General features: G+C 38.9%; 1 long non-coding RNA gene across 1 annotated transcript in view; it reads left to right on the plus strand.

Annotated features, from left to right (window-relative positions):
- The first annotated feature begins 11,093 nt into the window (after nt 1-11,093).
- Nucleotides 11,094-16,713, plus strand: part of LOC113618225 (uncharacterized) — a 36,818-nt gene continuing 31,198 nt past the window's right edge. Inside the window, exon 1 of the long non-coding RNA XR_003431930.1 lies at nt 11,094-11,321. This is a non-coding gene — a long non-coding RNA (uncharacterized LOC113618225). The remainder of the gene's footprint in view (nt 11,322-16,713) is intronic.

A 16,713-nucleotide genomic window follows, 5' to 3' on the forward strand; every position in this document is an offset into this window, starting at 1 on the left:
TAGTACCAAGTTCCAACTTAACTAGTCATTTTTGTTTTGTGTGTATATCCTGTACCTGGATTATTTTACAAAGTACTCTATGAATAACTGTGTTTCCAGAAAGGACAGTAAGAACTGCACTAAGTCTCAGTGGAAACACTATTGTAAAATTAATGGGATTCAGGGATTTAGGTGTTTTCTTTCCTCCCAGCTGAGCTACACTGCCAACCAAATACCGTAAAGGTGCTGCCATTCACATTCACTTTAACTGAGATAATAGCTTTCTCCTTCCCTCGATTTTCTCCCTACCCTGATTTGCTGCAACATAGTTACAGTTATCCTTGATGGGCAGTAATTACTTTGGGGAGATTTCTTTCTGGCTTAAAAGGATATTGCCGTTTTATTATGTTAAAACACCAAGGGGATAATTTTCAAGGAAGAGAGCAGTGTTTTTACGACAGGGATTTTCTCACTTGTCTCTTAAAGGAAGCCGCATTTAAGGTTGAGGATTGTTTTTTGGCGTCTGGTTTCAAACAGCCTGGGAGTCGCAGGGCTGGCCTGTTTAATGACGATGAGCATTAGCTCTCGCCTTCTCCCGTGGCAGCTGCTAGGCATCGTGTTAAAACGTGGCAGCAGCAGTAACTGCCCAGGCAATAATGGTTCTTCCTTTTCTTCAGGTAATTTGGATGCACATAGCTCTCTCTTTCCTGTATTGAATATGATTCAAGTCCCAAATATCCGTTATTATTTCATCTGCCTTACAACGGGAATTGTAAGCGCTCTGATAAATGATTTGAAAGACTGTCTAATTTCCGTAAATACCTCTGCCAGCTGTTAACTTGCAATTTTATAACGTCTAAAACATTCTGAAATTCCTCTGTGCATACCCCGAGTGAGCTGACAGCCACGTGTCCCCTGCATCAATTATGCCAAAAAAAAAAATTAGAGAGAAAAGAAAACTATTTTTCTCTTTCTCTGGCAGTGGAAGAATACTGCTCACAAAATCCCGCTTGTGTGAACAATGAGCCTTTTTCTATAGAATAGAAATGATGGGGGAGTCCATCCCTACGCGTGCTAGGATGGGCTTAAGTAATTTAATTTCTGTCTTCAGAACATTCCCTTCTCCTTTCTCGGAGTCAAGCTGAAGGGAGAGTGGGAGGGCACAGAGATGGGAAGCTAGGAGATCAAAAAAGAACTAGACAACTGAACAGCCCTGAGTTCTTTCAGAGGCTGAAAACCCTCTGCGTTGAGCTACCTTGTGTTGTGTGCTATGTGAATATTTGTGGCAACGTAAAGATGGGTCGATGTCATCTCTAACTAAGCTCATCTGCCCTTCAGTACATGGTAATCGCTTGGTTTACAATAAGTTTCAGGAAAACCCACTTTCATGTGGAGTTGACCACATGAAATCTCTGTAAGAGTTATTTTCATAACCTTAAATCCCGAATTTCCATGAGGAGAATCTAAACAAATTGTACAGACTAAATAAACATCATTGTGGTGAAGGAAAGGCTCCAATATGGAAATCATGGTGACACATGCATTGGCAGGAGACGCATGCTACAGTAAAGTAAAATGTAAACAGCTTTCCTTGATAAAGAATCCCATATGGAAAATGTAATCTGGCTGTAGAATGCAGACCACATAAAACACCATGTCTCTGCACTGAGTGGTAAAGCTAAAGAAGACAGTGTTCATGCTTGTGTTCATCCAGGCTGCACCAGGAGGGTGAACTTGTCTGTTGAACTCCATTGTGGAAGGTGGGTGCCCAGCTCCCCAGGGCACACTCCACTACAGCTCAGGCTCACAGAAGGGTTTGTTTCCTTGGGTCACAACTAAATTCATCACAATAGAGACTTCGTCCTTCTGACAAGGGCTGTGGAAAAGGATCTGAATCCATATTTAGTGTGCCCTATATGCCAGACGCTATAAAATTTAAATAAAAATTTAAAATAAAAGTACAGAAAATAATTTAACAAGCACTGTCTCCAGATTAACAAATGCCAATATTGTATTCTCCTTGTGCGTTTGTATAAAAGATGCCAAATATTCCAGCTAAAACAGAAGCTCCCTTTGCTCCCCTCCTGAGTCCTTTTCCTCTCCCTCCCTCCTTCCCTGAAAAGGTGCCGCCCTGAATTTGGTGAGTACCATCCTCCTGTGGATATGTTAACCACATTACCTCATTTATTCCTTCTAGCAACTCTCTGAAAAGGGTATTATCCCCATGTTACAGATGAGGAAACTGAGACTCAAGGAGATCAGTATTTGCCTAGGGCCACACAGCAAGTTGGTAAAAGAGTTGAGGTTCAAAGTCAGTTTGATCTTATTCGAAACCTGTGCCCTTTTTACTGCATCCTACATCCAGAAGAGCCGGTCCTATTCCTCACGGCACCTGAGGACCACATGGATCCTTCCCAGCTGAATTATTTCACCTCTCCCCATAAAGCTTTACTTTACGATTCCTTAATGGAACTATTTTCAAAGTTTTGCTTCTTGGGTTTGTAAAGCCCAAACACAAACCCAACTGGGGAGGGGTAAAATGGGAGAATTACACTATCTTATTATATGCATGTGGACCTCCTATCTAATATTAAATACACCGCTGGTGCATGGTTGCCTCCCTGAGGGCTAACTGTGCATCCCATATTTCATTGGTTCCATGCCATTAGGGAGCTAACATCTACATTAAAGATTTGGGAAAACGGAATGGGCTAAAATATGAAACAACTTATCCCACTTACTGGCACCGGGTAGTGCTCAATGAATTGTATCTAAAGGAATGATTGCATATATCTAAAAAGGTACAGATCTACTGCAAATTCTAGAAAAATGTCAAGACTGGATTTAAATATATAAAAAGATAAGAATCCGATTTATGTTGTGTACTTTTTACTACAGTAAAAAAAAAAAAAAAAAAGAACAATCTGATTTGAGCTAATGGTGTAGGGGTGGAAATATTTTCCTCTACCCTCTTAGGTTTTGTACTGGGGGTCTGCAAATTAAACAAACTTATAGCTTAACAAGGAATGCACCAAAAAGTGGCTCTCTAAGCAGCTAAAAATGGGAGTTTATATACCTAACTTAATGGCAGGGGAAGAGGGGAAGGAGAGAAGAATATTCTATGAAATGAATGAATGGTTTTCTAGGGGAACAAATGGGAGATAAGAAAGTTTGTGATAATGTCTGCTTATGCAAATGGGAGTGGTCTTTTCAGATTTTTTCTTCATGGCCATAAAGCTCCTGGGGTAGGGGATTCTTGGCAGCCTCACTCCCAGAAGTTTCTGCTTTTCGTGGTAAAGGAAGGCTTCTTTCTGCATCTGTTAGATCTAAAATGTCTTTACTAAAATAATCATCATATCAATTGTGGGCATCTGAGTGAGTCTCCACATTGGCATTAAAACCCTTCCCCACCCCTATATATTAAATAAACGTGCTATAATGTTGTTAGGCAGATTTTATAAAGTTTTAAAATAAAGTGATATCTTCTAAGCTGTTACTGTGTAAACTAAGACAAAGGAAGCCTTTCCAATCCAGGAGAAAAAAGTCCTAGCAGAGTGTAGATTCAGAGACCATTGCAATGGTGAAAAGAGCCCTGGATTAGTAAGCCAAGACCTGTGTCACAGGAACAGTGTTTACCTCCTGTGTTCCACCGCCCAAGGGTCTGGGACCTGCTGGTCCTCAGTGTTTTCACCTATAAAATGAGGATGATAATAATGTCTAAGTTACAGGTTTCTTTGAATAAGATCTATGTAGGCTGAAAAATCATTTGGCTTATAAAGGCTCATTTATGTTAGATTAAAACATTTTAAAACAGTATGATCCTATAAATAAGATGTCATTGTATTCATTTAAATCAACAGAGATGGGACAGTGATTAAACTTGAAAACTTAACTTAAAAAAAATACATACATACATACATATATATATATATATAAATATTCACCTCCAGGGAACGCCAAGCTGACATTCACCCTTAGGCACTCTGGTGGCTATAGTTTAGCACAATGACAGTCAATGCTGTTGTTTTGGAGACAAAACTGTTTTTAAAAAATTGGAGTCAAGTAAAGCCAGAGACCTTACTGAAATAAAGCAATAGCTACTTCAGGACATCCTTGAGCACGGTGACCTTGTAGAATGCAATTGTTCTTACAGAACGTTGTGTCCTCAATACTTTAGCCTTTTTATTTTCCTGGCTCAAGCCAGAAATGCCAACCTCTCCATCCATCCTAGAATCTCTGGCATGTTTATGGATGGAAAATGGCTGACCATAGGTTCATTTTTGGTTAGGTGATCTTCAGTTAGAACTGAAATTTATCTGCTATTTTAAGCAAGATTTTATAAGCTAGCCACCTACCCTCCCCACCCCAAACACACACGCACACTACCTTTCATAAAGAGTCCTCCCCAACCTCACAGGTTTATCTGGAAAAAAGTGAAGCAATCGTCAGCGTAGCTATTAACACTAACTTCAGAATTGCAAGGTCCAAGTGGATATAAACATCAGTATAAAGTATTCTATGTGCAGTGATTTTTTAAAAATAATATGCTTCTAAAAATTAAGCTTTTCATGTGGAAATTGTCAAATAAATAGCTGTGCTCATTTCTAAAGGGATAAATAGCTCCAGGGTTTCATTATGTGCTCCAAATTTTCAAAAGAATTGATTAAAACTCACATCTGGCTAGCAGTCCCTGAGAGACTCTCCTATTTTCCACTAAAATACCTACAAAGTTGCTTTTTGTTTGTTTGTTTTTAAACGTCAGTCATAAAAAAAAAAAAAAAGAACCACTGTGTTCAAACTCCTTTCATGGTCTGGCCTTTCCCTACTTGCACTTTCATCTTTTCCTTCTTAATGGAACAAACTTCCCACCTATTATACCAGGTGATCTTCTATGCCTCAGGCTCACGTGCCCCACCTGACTCCAGTTCTTTGAATTACTGTTTATTCTTCAATACTCAGCTCAAACACTGTCTCCTCCAAGACCCATTGTCCATTGAATGACTTAAAAACCCACCCAGTCTTATGGAGTTCCAGAGCATTCTGTAGCAGTAGTTCAAAAACCTCTTCACATTACATTGAAGCTCTCTCTTCCCCTGTCTATTTCTGCTCTGTTAACCTAAAACATTATAAAAGAGCCAGGTTTTTTTACCAGCAAAATAGGGTTTACTTGGGAGCAGCAAAGAATTGCAATCCTAGACACGCATTTATAGCGAACCACATGCATGTCAGGTTTAGCAAAGGAGAGGAGAAGGGGAAGTGGGAGAGGCTGTTATAAACAAAAAGTTCATTGGAGGGAACTGGGAGTTCAAAGTATAGTGGTTTTTTATTGGCTGAGCTGTTGCCAGGCAAGGAGAAAACCTTTCTTCTTCCTGCTGCCGATAGTAATGTCACTTTCTGCCAGAGATCTAAGAAGGTGTATCTCTCCTTATTGGGATCTGTACTGATACAAGTGGTAGGTGCATGAGAGCTCCCCTTTCTGGCCTCCCAACTCCATTTTCGTTAAATTTCCCTTTTAATTTTCACAGCTCCCACTCCGCCGAGGTCTTCAGAACATAGCTGATGTGCTGTTTAGCAATTCCTAACTCAAGGTTTCACCATGAAATGATTATTTCCATTTTATAATGGGTAGTTAAAATGTCATTATTCTCAAATTAACAGTAAACTATGTAGTTAATTACAGAGCACAGAGAACAATGGTTCAGTTGTTCCAAATTCATGTTTAACATATGCATGCACATCGTATGTGTGTATGTGCACAAAATACCTCTGAGTTGAAATAACCCATGAAACCAACATTTTCTAAAGTAAATTTCTAGAAACATTTGTTTCATGAGCTACTCAATGAAAAAAGGAAAAGTGAAATTAAATATTCTGAGATACCCTACACTAAGAACATCGTTGAACACAATGGTTCCAATAGTTATCTGACCATGACACCAGTTTTGTCAAGTACACTTCTGAACATTCAGAGGAAGTAGAGTCAGGTGGACATCCATTTTGAGAAATGCTGCATGACTTATTCTAACCAGCCAGTTGCTAATGTGGCAGACAGGTCAGACCTAGATGTCCCAGCACAGATGGAAGATTTTTGTTGGAGTGGACTAAGCTCTTACCATAGCACAACCAGAAGGAACAGACACATTCCAAGTGGTACTCTGTTGGAGGACTATCCATTTTATCTTTTCCAATACTAAAAATTCTGCTCTGCTTTCACAGGCAGTCCTTCTAATTCAATGAATAATGTTTTCTCCTTTTGGGGCATGTGTAAATGGATTGTTACCTATTTTGAAAAGTACCCATCTGTGATAACAGTCATGCTTATGGGTGGCAGTTAATTGAGACAATTTGGGAGATGATGATGACTCACAAACAGGAGGGAAGAAAGGGCAGAGAGGCGCCCCCTTTCTTTATAATATCATATTTATTTTTAATATCATATTTTCATATTTATTTTGTATTTGTGTATAGTATCATATTTGTAATATATTTTCCATTTAGGTGTTTTTTTAAATTAAAGCATAGTTTGGGGAGTAGGTACCAAAATGCACTCCTAATTGACAATTTTGGGTGGAATAAGGACAATTTAGCTTCTCCTACTTTATTCATGAAATCAGCACAGGAAATGCTACACTATCATTTGTTTGTGGCTTCATCTTCAGCACAAAATTAAGTTTTCTGCCTGGTGTCATTTGTCAAACAGTCTTTTAAAGCAGCAATTTCCCTGCATCCCTTACAAAGGCAGCCCATCTTTAAAACCACTGCATGCCTACGTCACGCAACAAACTGTCACTAAGGAGAAGGAACATGCTGAGAGTTATAACGCTGACCAACTGCAGAGCAGACAATCTCTCTGACCATCATCTTATCACAAATGCAGACTCAACTGTTAACTTTGGTAATAGTTCAGAAGGTTAACACTCTGCCCTATGTCCCACAAAGTAGGCATAACTACATTATACACAAAATCGTACATGTGTTGAACATACCAACTATACAGAGGAGCCCAGTGCGCCATAAAATATACATGTGTCATATACAAAATGATGAAATGCCAGTCTAAATATTAAAGAAATTTTACTCTAAACTGAATGTTCCAGCAATAATAAATAATTTACAATATTTGATGAAATATACATTTGCTAAATGCTTAGGATTTAAAGATGCTGTAAGGAAATTATAGGGAGTCCATATCTTTTTGAAATGTTGGACAGAAAAGTCCGGTTTTCAAATCCCTGCCTAAAGTAGCATTCAAATCATTTTGCGTTTTCAGGAGAACCTGTAATGACCACCTTTCACGCTAGGTGGTGTACTCAAGAACAGAAAAAGCTATCAAATGGCTGAATACATTTGATTTAGTAAGGTCAAAAGAAACAGAGAGAATAATTTTAACCTTGGAAAGAGGTAACCATCTTATGAAGAATTCCAATGTGTTTGATAAAGAAAACAGAGACAGTCAGAGAGGTATGGAAAAGTGGTTCAAATAGTCTTGGGGATACCTCTCAACAGGGATTCTCCAAGAGTAAGCCACCTACCACCAGGAGAGCTGGTTAAAACACACATTCCTAGGGCACACTGGCACACCCCCAAATTACTGCATCACACTGATGAGGATGAATTAGAGACCTCAATCTGTCTAGTAGTAAGAAACCCCAGTTGATTGACAAGTTCTTGATGTTCAGAAACTTTGTTTTCAGCTTCCTATAGCTCAGAGGTCCCCAACCTTTTCGGCACCAGGGACCAGTTTCGTAGAAGACAATTTTTCCACGGCTGGGATGGGGGGGAATGGTTCAGGGGGTAATGCGAGCGATGGGTGGCGGCATTTCGCTCACCCGCCACTCACCTCCTGCTGTGCGGCCCGTGGGGTGTGTGGGAGGTTGGGAGACCCCTGCTATAGCTTGTATCTTGAAGATCAGCCGTTGTAGGTTTCACTCTAAAATCTCCAGATGAACTTTTGCTAAGTTACTATCACTCCAAGAAAATTCAGACTGGCAGGTTCAACCCTGTATGTAATAAAATATTTGGAAAGCACTTTGAGCTTTGTAGAATGGGAAAAATGTGTTTTATGAAATGCAGTGAAAATGAATCTCTTCTGGGAGGAATGGGTGGTATTTATATTAGGTATTCAAAAGTCGAACCACATTGATCTGCCTTTCGAAGTAATTACATTGATCTCTGGAGTGTACAGAAATGTATTGCTTATTCCCTGTGGATATTTTCAAAACCTCTTTTAAAAAACCAAAGCAGTTTTCTTCCTCTAGTCTGAGTCACAAAGGAAAACATCTTCCTGAATTGCAGCTAATTATCGTGAGTAATGTGTGTGTGTGCACACGCGCGTGCGTGTGTGCTCTCTAGAACCTCCTGAAGTGAATTTTCTGGGTTTAATTTAATTTAATTAATTTATTTATTTTACATCTTTATTAGAGTATAATTGCTTTACAATGGTGTGTTAGTTTCCGCTCTATAACAAAGTGAATCAGTTATACATATACATATGTTCCCATATCTCTTCCCTCTTGCGTCTCCCTCCCTCCCACCCTCCCTATCCCACCCCTGTAGGTGGTCACAAAGCACCGAGCTGATCTCCCTGTGCCATGCGGCTGCTTCCCACTAGCTATCTATTTTACGTTTGGTAGTGTATATATGTCCATGCCACTCTCTCACTTTGTCCCAGCTTACCCTTCCCCCTCCCTATGTCCTCAAGTCCATTCTCTAGTAAGTCTGTGTCTTTATTCCTGTCTTACCCCTAGGTTCTTCGTGACTTTTTTTCCCTTAAATTCCATATATATGTGTTAGCTGGTTTTATTTTAAATGAGAATTTTTTGGTATAGTCAAAAGTTTGCTCTTTTAAACTCACCTGTTTTAAAATATTTTAAAATGGATAATATACTAAGATAACCACTCCAACTTCAACTGAGTATACAGAATAAAATATAACCATTGCTTTAAGACTTAGCACAATCCGTGTGAAAATATATTCTGTACAGAGTTTGAAGTAGTGGCTTCTTCAGGACCCACTGAGGACTATTGGCCCCTACAGTACATGAACCCAGGCATCTTTGCTCTTTGAATATTTGTACCTACATTGTATGGTTTTCTTACTTTTTCCTTACTTTCAATTGTTATTTCAGGTCACTATCAATACACCAAAGCAGTAGGGAGGACTCTTTCTATTTCTAATCTGCGGAAGTCTTGGAAGTTGATAACCACATTTAGTTTGTTAGAAATGTGTATAGAACAAGGAGAGTAGGGGTCCCGTGGAGTTAAGGAATGCTGCATTAGTGAAGTGGCACATACTTTGCAATATCTACTCTGCCAATGCTTTCTAATTATTTTCTCATTCTTGATTGTTTTTCCAAAAGGTGAAACTGCAGGTAGTTGAATTGTGGGTAGTTGAACTATTAGTTCAAGCAAATCTTCCTAATCTACTTTACTTGTGATTGTAATCATAATATTTCTAGAAAAGATTTGTGGCCCCCTCCAATTATATGTCTTCTTAATAATAGTAGAACGTATTTTCTTTCTTAAATAAATCTAAATGTGCTTCAGAGTTTTCATTGATAAGAAAGCGTATCTGTATTATTTTCTAGGCATATATGTATATGTACATACACACATATACATGCACATATGTGAGTGTGTATTTAATATGGGGCAGAGTGAAAAAGGAGCTCATTCTTCCACGTTGGGAAATGACTTCACATGCATCTGCTTTCTTTGAGTTACTTTTACTGCTTAATTATGTTTACCAAGGTCATGAAAAGGTAGAAATGCCAACAGAAGCAGGAATAAGGGTACTTTACAAAGGATCAGTACACCAGGACTGGAACTGTTTGTCTGCTCTCTCTGGGGCAGGATAGGGGAGTTGCTGAACAAAAGTAGCCATTTCCCAGAACAAACAATGGCATTCTCTGTGACCTGGAGCACAGCTGGCAGCCCTGGATGCCCAGACAGAACTCCCTCCCGTGCTGACTTTTCCTCCAGCCACGTCTACAGTGCCAGCAACTCAGACACGTTGAGCATCTTACTGTTTCTTTTTGATTTTAAAAAAACATTTCTTCTAATGGAAAAAAATTAGCATTTTCTTATTATTTTTCTTTTAACTAAAGAACAACTTTGGTAAATTTATAAATCTCTAAATACATGGAGTTTGTTTGTTGGGACTTTTCTCTGGAATTACTAAATACCCACGTGACCAGGTGCTCCAGGAGGGTGAAGACAGGATTTGCTTTGCTCAACATGGTCTGTCTACCATGGCCCAGTGCCTGGCACACAGTAGGCCCACGCTAAACATTGTTCATCAACTGACTGATGATAGTTACAAACAGAAGCTCATCTGTGGGTGGAGATTAAGGTTAGCCATTACAGGGATCAGTTGGATGACAACATAAATGTGATTTTTTTTGTGTGTCTCTTACTGATTTATTTCCTCTTGTTCCCCTTACATAGCTTTGAAAACATATATTAAATTTCATGAGGAGCAAATGACATGTTCTACTATGCCATCTAAAATCTCCTTCTCTTTCATCTTAAGTGTAGAAAAAGTGATACAGGCTCACTGTAGAAAAAGTAAATACAGAAAAGTATATTTTTGAAAATACCCATAATCTCACTGCCCAGAAATAACAACCACTAAAATGTTTGTTGTTTCCTTATATTTTTCTGTATTTACATCTTTAATTTATATCTACATTCACATAATTGGATATTGTAAATATAATTTCATATTCCGCTTTTAAAGTTAATGTTATTTCTTAAGCATAGGCAATATCATTAAAACCTCTTTAAAAAAGCATAATTTTGATAGCCATGTTGTATTCTATCATAGAGAGATGCCCCATAATCAAGTAAAATTCATTTTTCTATTGTTGAGTATTTAGGTCATATGGAATATTTTATCTTTATGACCATCTTTGCACATAATGTTTGTGAACATCAGAGTACTTTCTTGGAACACTTTCCTAAAAATATACTTGATTATTTTTAAGGCTTTGTTTGATTAAGTATTGCCATATTGCTTTCTGATTTTATTACAATTAGTAGATTAAACTTCTATCAACAGTGAATGAGACTCTAATAGCAGCTGATAGCAGCTACCTTTTTTGTTGAAGTCTTATTATCTGCCAGATACCATGCTAAATGCTTTACGTGTATTATCTCATTTAACTTTATCCATAACAATATAAAGTAGGTATTATTTTATACCCATTTACAGATGACAAACTGAGGCACAAAGAGGTTACATAACTTTCCCAAAGTCATACAACCAGATTTTTGGACCCAATGATCTGACACCAGAGCCCTGGCCCTCACTATACTGAAGGAATCTATGGCAGCATTGAAAGGTACACCTTATATCCAGTATTTTAATTCTTTGCTAATTTCATAGAAGAAAAAACAGTATCTCATTGTTGTTTCTAAGTTTCATTATTTTAATATTAGCAACTTTATGTGCTTTGCTGATATAGTTATTCAGCCAGTTGTTTTTCTTCCAGTGTGAATTGTGTGTTTCCATCATTTGCTACTTAGTGACCTTTTTTTTAATATAAACTTACTAAGTATTAAAAATATTCTAATTTGTCTGTGCCTGTGACTGTTGTGGCTAAATACGGTTCCCGTCTGGCATTTAATTGTATTTACGATATTTTGGATATATGAAACTTCTTCACTTTTAAGCAGTTGAATATATTGATAGTTCTCTTTGTGATTCCTTCCATCTCTTTTATGCCCAGAAAGTAGTTCCATATCCAGATACCAGATCGATGTTAACTTAAATTTTCTTTAAAAACTATGTGCTTTCCTGGAAAAGGAAAGTCTTACGGATAGCCTCGGGTTTCTTCTATTCGTCTGAGACTGCATTGTTAGAATCAAAGCGGAAACAAATATTTTCTAATATTTTTGGTACACTGAAAACACAATTCATAGAAGTTTCAAAGCAGCAGTTTTGTCTGTCCCTCCCACCCCTCCCCGCCAAGAAGGGGAAAACAAAGAAAGCATAGGTACACATTGCCGATAACAATCTGATACAAAGGATTGGGTTTTGGTTCCGGGCATTCTGTTTTGGTATCGCCAACGTAGGTTCCCCCTTCCTGGCACTGTAATACACTTGGACTGGTTCTCGGTATAAGACGCCAAAAGACTACAGTTACTCATGAGGTGTTACTTTTAAAATTTAAGCCCTAACAGGATGTAGTTCTAATCAGAAATATCTGCCTTCTGAGCTAGACCACTGTAGAGTAGTCTTTGTTTACAAAGCCTCTCATTAAATGGCAACAAAGCCTCCTCATGCCACAATTAGGGCTCCTTTCATTTTGCCAACACTATTTGCTGATAATTCTTCCCGTAAAAGCTTTGACATAAACCACTTTTTCTTCATTCTACTAACTTGTATCAACCTATTTGGGAGTATAATATTCTGTTTAAAAAGAACATATTTGGGGAGACAGTGCAAAGCTTCTTCATCCACTCTAAAATCTAAGCCTAAAATTATTTACATGCAATTTTCAGTGATTTATTAATAAATTATCAACTAAAGTAGGGCTGATGTTGAAAAGGGTAGATTTGCTATTGGTTACTGATGTGCCAGGAAAAGAAAACCTATAATTATAAACAAGACACAGGCAACCATGGTAACAGAGAGATCCACTTTTCAGAACAAAAAAAAAATTTTCAAAAACAACTAATGTTCCTTAATGTTTGACTAGTTGTCACAAGCAATTCCAATGGCCTCTGTTACATTTTTTAAGAAGTTAATGTCTAGATAACTATAGATCTAGACCCATTAACTTTAGACTAGCTATATGGACCTGGGTTTTACTGACTTTAGATTTTAAAATCCTGCAACTGTTTTTTGATCCAATTTTAGACTATTCTATTATGTAAGTAACTTATCAACAAACAGTCAATAATGTGGAAGCTACATAGTGATTTATAATGCATTATAGGCTAGTGAGCAATTACTCTTTTAAAATAATAACTGTAATGGGAATCAAAATGGTTTTCCAAATATAATGAACAGTCACTCTCATCCAGCTACTTTTCATACCATAAGACTAGAAGATATTTCACAAATTATCTGGACCGGCTTTGAAAATAAATCCAAGAAACTGAAGGGAATAAAAATCACCTCCCAGAATACCCTAATCAGAGATAATTATTCATAGCAACAGCTAAAATTTATTGAGCACCTACTAGATGCCCGAGAGTTTCCAATCAACTGACATTGATTTCTCAGGTGCTGTGTTGTCCTCATTTCATGCATAAGAAAAATGAGGCTTAGAGAGTCAAGTAACTTGTTTAAAGTTAACCTTCTGGTAAGGGGCAAGCCTGGGACTTAAACTTGACCTGTCTGAGTTCAGGATTCAAGCTCCTAACTCCTATGTAATAAATAAGTGTCAACCACATTTTGCCAACCCATCCTAGGTACATGACTATTAATAAGGCTGACTCTTCCACCCTTCCCTAAGCTTCATTCAGCCAACATAGTGTTCAAGATATCTGGGAAATTGGGATCCCACAAAAGATGCCAGGAGTGACCCAATTAGCCAAGATCACTTACCTTTAAAGATAACTAAGACTGTTTGAAGGTCTCTTATTTTTGGAATAAAGGACCCCGCCTCCCTCAGAGTAATGCACTACCTTTTACATAGAATTTTTTCTGTGTGGGAATAGAGTTCAAGGTGGCCTGGAATAGCTTTTAATGGGATCTTTTTTTTTCATGACACATGGAATGTCCGTGTGTGACTAATTTATAGCCATTCTTTAAGCAAATAGTGGACCAGAACTCCAAATACTAAGTGTACCTCTCAGGCTTTTTGATGCCCATTCTCTCTTGCCATAAAAACATTGCCAGTTTCTTGATTGAGTTAATGTACTGTATTACATAAGATGGTATCATTGGGGAAAGCTGAGTGATGAGAACACGGGACCTCTCTGTACTGGTTTTGCAACTTCTTATCAGTCTATAATTATTTCAAAGTAAAAAAGTTTTAAACTATTGCCAAATCTCCATTTTGCCTGGGAAATGAACTTCTGATTTTTGCAGCTGGTAACTTTCAAGGTTCCTCTTGGGGAATTGGCCATGGGTTTGAAGAATCACTGATGTGTGAGACGGGCACGATTTGTTAGCATACGAGGAACAACAGAGCGTGTCCATAAACCTGCATCAGAGGGTCAACCACATGCCCTTCTCCAGGAATCCAGCTGAGGGCCAGGCTGCCTCTGAAAAGCCTCATTAGAAATGAAAGTCAGCCTGTTGTGGAAGAATCCCAGCTACCTCTGGTGCCACTAACACCCCTGAACAAGAAGAACTCACCAGGTGACAGGATGAGCCGGAGATTCCTTCCTGCAGGGGAGGAATTTGCCGAACTCCTCGCCTGACTGCTGCCTCTCCATGTTTACTGAAATGTATCCGTTTCAAATCCTGACAAGGACAGATCACAGGACTGCTGGGTTCCAGGAATAGAGTGTGCAATAGAGAGAAAAGCAAAGCAATCTTGCACGGGAGATCAAGGCCAGCCTTGAGCAGAGCCTCAGGAGGGTGCAGGTCCCTTGTCACTGGGGGATGGTATGCCCCGTCACCCAGGAAGTTTACTCTCTGTAAAACGCCTTGAGCAACGCCTTGAGCAACTAGGAACAGTTGCTGAAATAAGACACTGATGTGAAGAACTGAAGGATGCTAAAGGAAAACATTGAAAGATTTGTTCTGGAGGCACCTGTCTGAAATATGATCATTGCCCTTTTTTTTTTTTTTTTTTTTTTAAGAGGGAGAGGAGGGAAATAAAGGACTCAGTAGCTTCATCCAGTTAATGAGGCTGATCCTGGAAGTTCCTGGACTCACTTTGGCTCATCCTGCCCAGAAATGCTGTGCCAATAAAAGTTTGTCTCCAGTCGGTAGTAGAGGAACCTGTCGAAGGTAGTATTCGGAAAAAAGGCTGCAACTTTGAAAAGATAGTTTCATGCTGCACACAGCATGAATTCAGAGATGGAAGAAGATCTGCTAACAGAATCTTGGAAGACAAATGACAGGGCAAGGAATACAAGGAGTTCTCGCATGAGCCATTTCACAGGCTGCCTCGAAACTGCCTGTTCGTCTTCTGCCGTCAACCAACTAAAAGCCCTGTTGGCCTCTCTGGAAATAGATTGCTAAATAAACCTAAGCTTTTTTGGTTTGTAGGATTGGGGAATCAAAGGGGCAGCAGATTTATTTCATGCCTCTAAATATCATTTATAACATGGCTAAGTGGCCTAGAGTAAAAAAACCACAATAAAGGTGATTCATGCAGGAAACCCATTCTGTTGAGGCAGAAAAGAAAATCCACATTAAACCACAGTCCATTCTGTGCACGGGGGGAGTTAGATCAAGCCAAGCTCAGTGGATTCCCAGGCACACTGAAGGCTGAATGCAATTGCTCTTGTAAAATGGGTATATGAGACTCCTTTATAGTGAGAATGCAGCCTCCAGCTCTGGGAGCAGGGGCACCCCTGACCACGGTGAGTTACCCAGTGGCCCTGCCATGTGGGTATCTGGGACCATATTCCCAGATGGCAGCCAGCCTGAAGATCTATTCAATTACCACAAGCTCCTTGCCGGGAAGTTTTCATCAGCTCCACTATCTACCAAGACAACTGGACCAAGTACAGAAACCCACCTTTGCAAATTGCCCTTAAAGGGGCATCTGTGTGACTGAGTCAGGGATGTCCATTGCCTCTTGGCACTTGAACTCAACCGTAAAGTTGATCACCTGAAAAAGTTGTTGATCCTCACCTTCACCTTCCTTTCTTGCCCTGAAGGTCTAAAGTATTAAAGAATGATGTAAGTGCAAGAACGGGACATAGACATAGAGAACAAAGGTATGGATACCAAGGGGGAAAGGGGTGGGGTGGGAGGAACTGGGAGCCTGGGATTGATACATATACATTATTGATACTATGTATAAAATAGACAACTGATGGAAACATACTGTATAGCACAGGGAATTCTACCTAATGTACTGTGGTAACCTAAATGGGAGGGAAGTTCAAAAGGGAGGGGATATCTGTATGTGTATGGCTGATTCATTTTGTTATGCAGTGGAGGCTAATACGACATTGTAAAGTAACTATACTGCAATAAAAATTAATAAAAATAACAAACATAAAACCAAAATAAATAAATAAAATTTCAGTAAGCTAAAAAAAAAAGAGAACAGGTCATAGAGCACGTGTGACGGCCCACTATTCTCCACGTGGCTTATTTTTTGTGACATTAAATTCCTCCTAGCTTTTCTTCCTTCCTTCAGCTGACACCACATTTCTTCCCTTTTTCCTTCTGATATCTATCAGTTCTCACACCTGGGCATTGGTAATGATCAAGTGAAATGCTTTCTGTGCCCAAATCCTCACTTGTCAGTGAGAAGTTGACTGGGGCTCCATCATAAGGCCTCCAATTACATTGTAAATTAATCAAAAATGTAAAATCTTTTTAGTACATCTGATTTGGGGTTTTCCTTCTCCATTGGTTCTTTCCTTTGCGTTAGTAATGTTGCAACTTCACATATAGCTATTCAATCATAGTGAACGCTCTCTAATGCAAGCTGCTTGACAGCAAGGGTGTCTGAAATGGAGACAGTCTGTAACTACACACAGATCAGAGTGGTACTGGCCATAAGTCATTGGTCCTCATCTGTTGTCTTTACTGAAAGCTGACTGTGGTCATTGTGACACATTCTAAAGGGTGGTCTAAGCAGCATGTCCAGA

This window comes from Aethalodelphis obliquidens, unplaced genomic scaffold (assembly GCF_003676395.1).
Source record: "Aethalodelphis obliquidens isolate GAN/ISIS:26980383/991018 unplaced genomic scaffold, ASM367639v1 scaffold5, whole genome shotgun sequence".
Classification (NCBI taxonomy): Eukaryota; Metazoa; Chordata; class Mammalia; order Artiodactyla; family Delphinidae; genus Aethalodelphis; species Aethalodelphis obliquidens.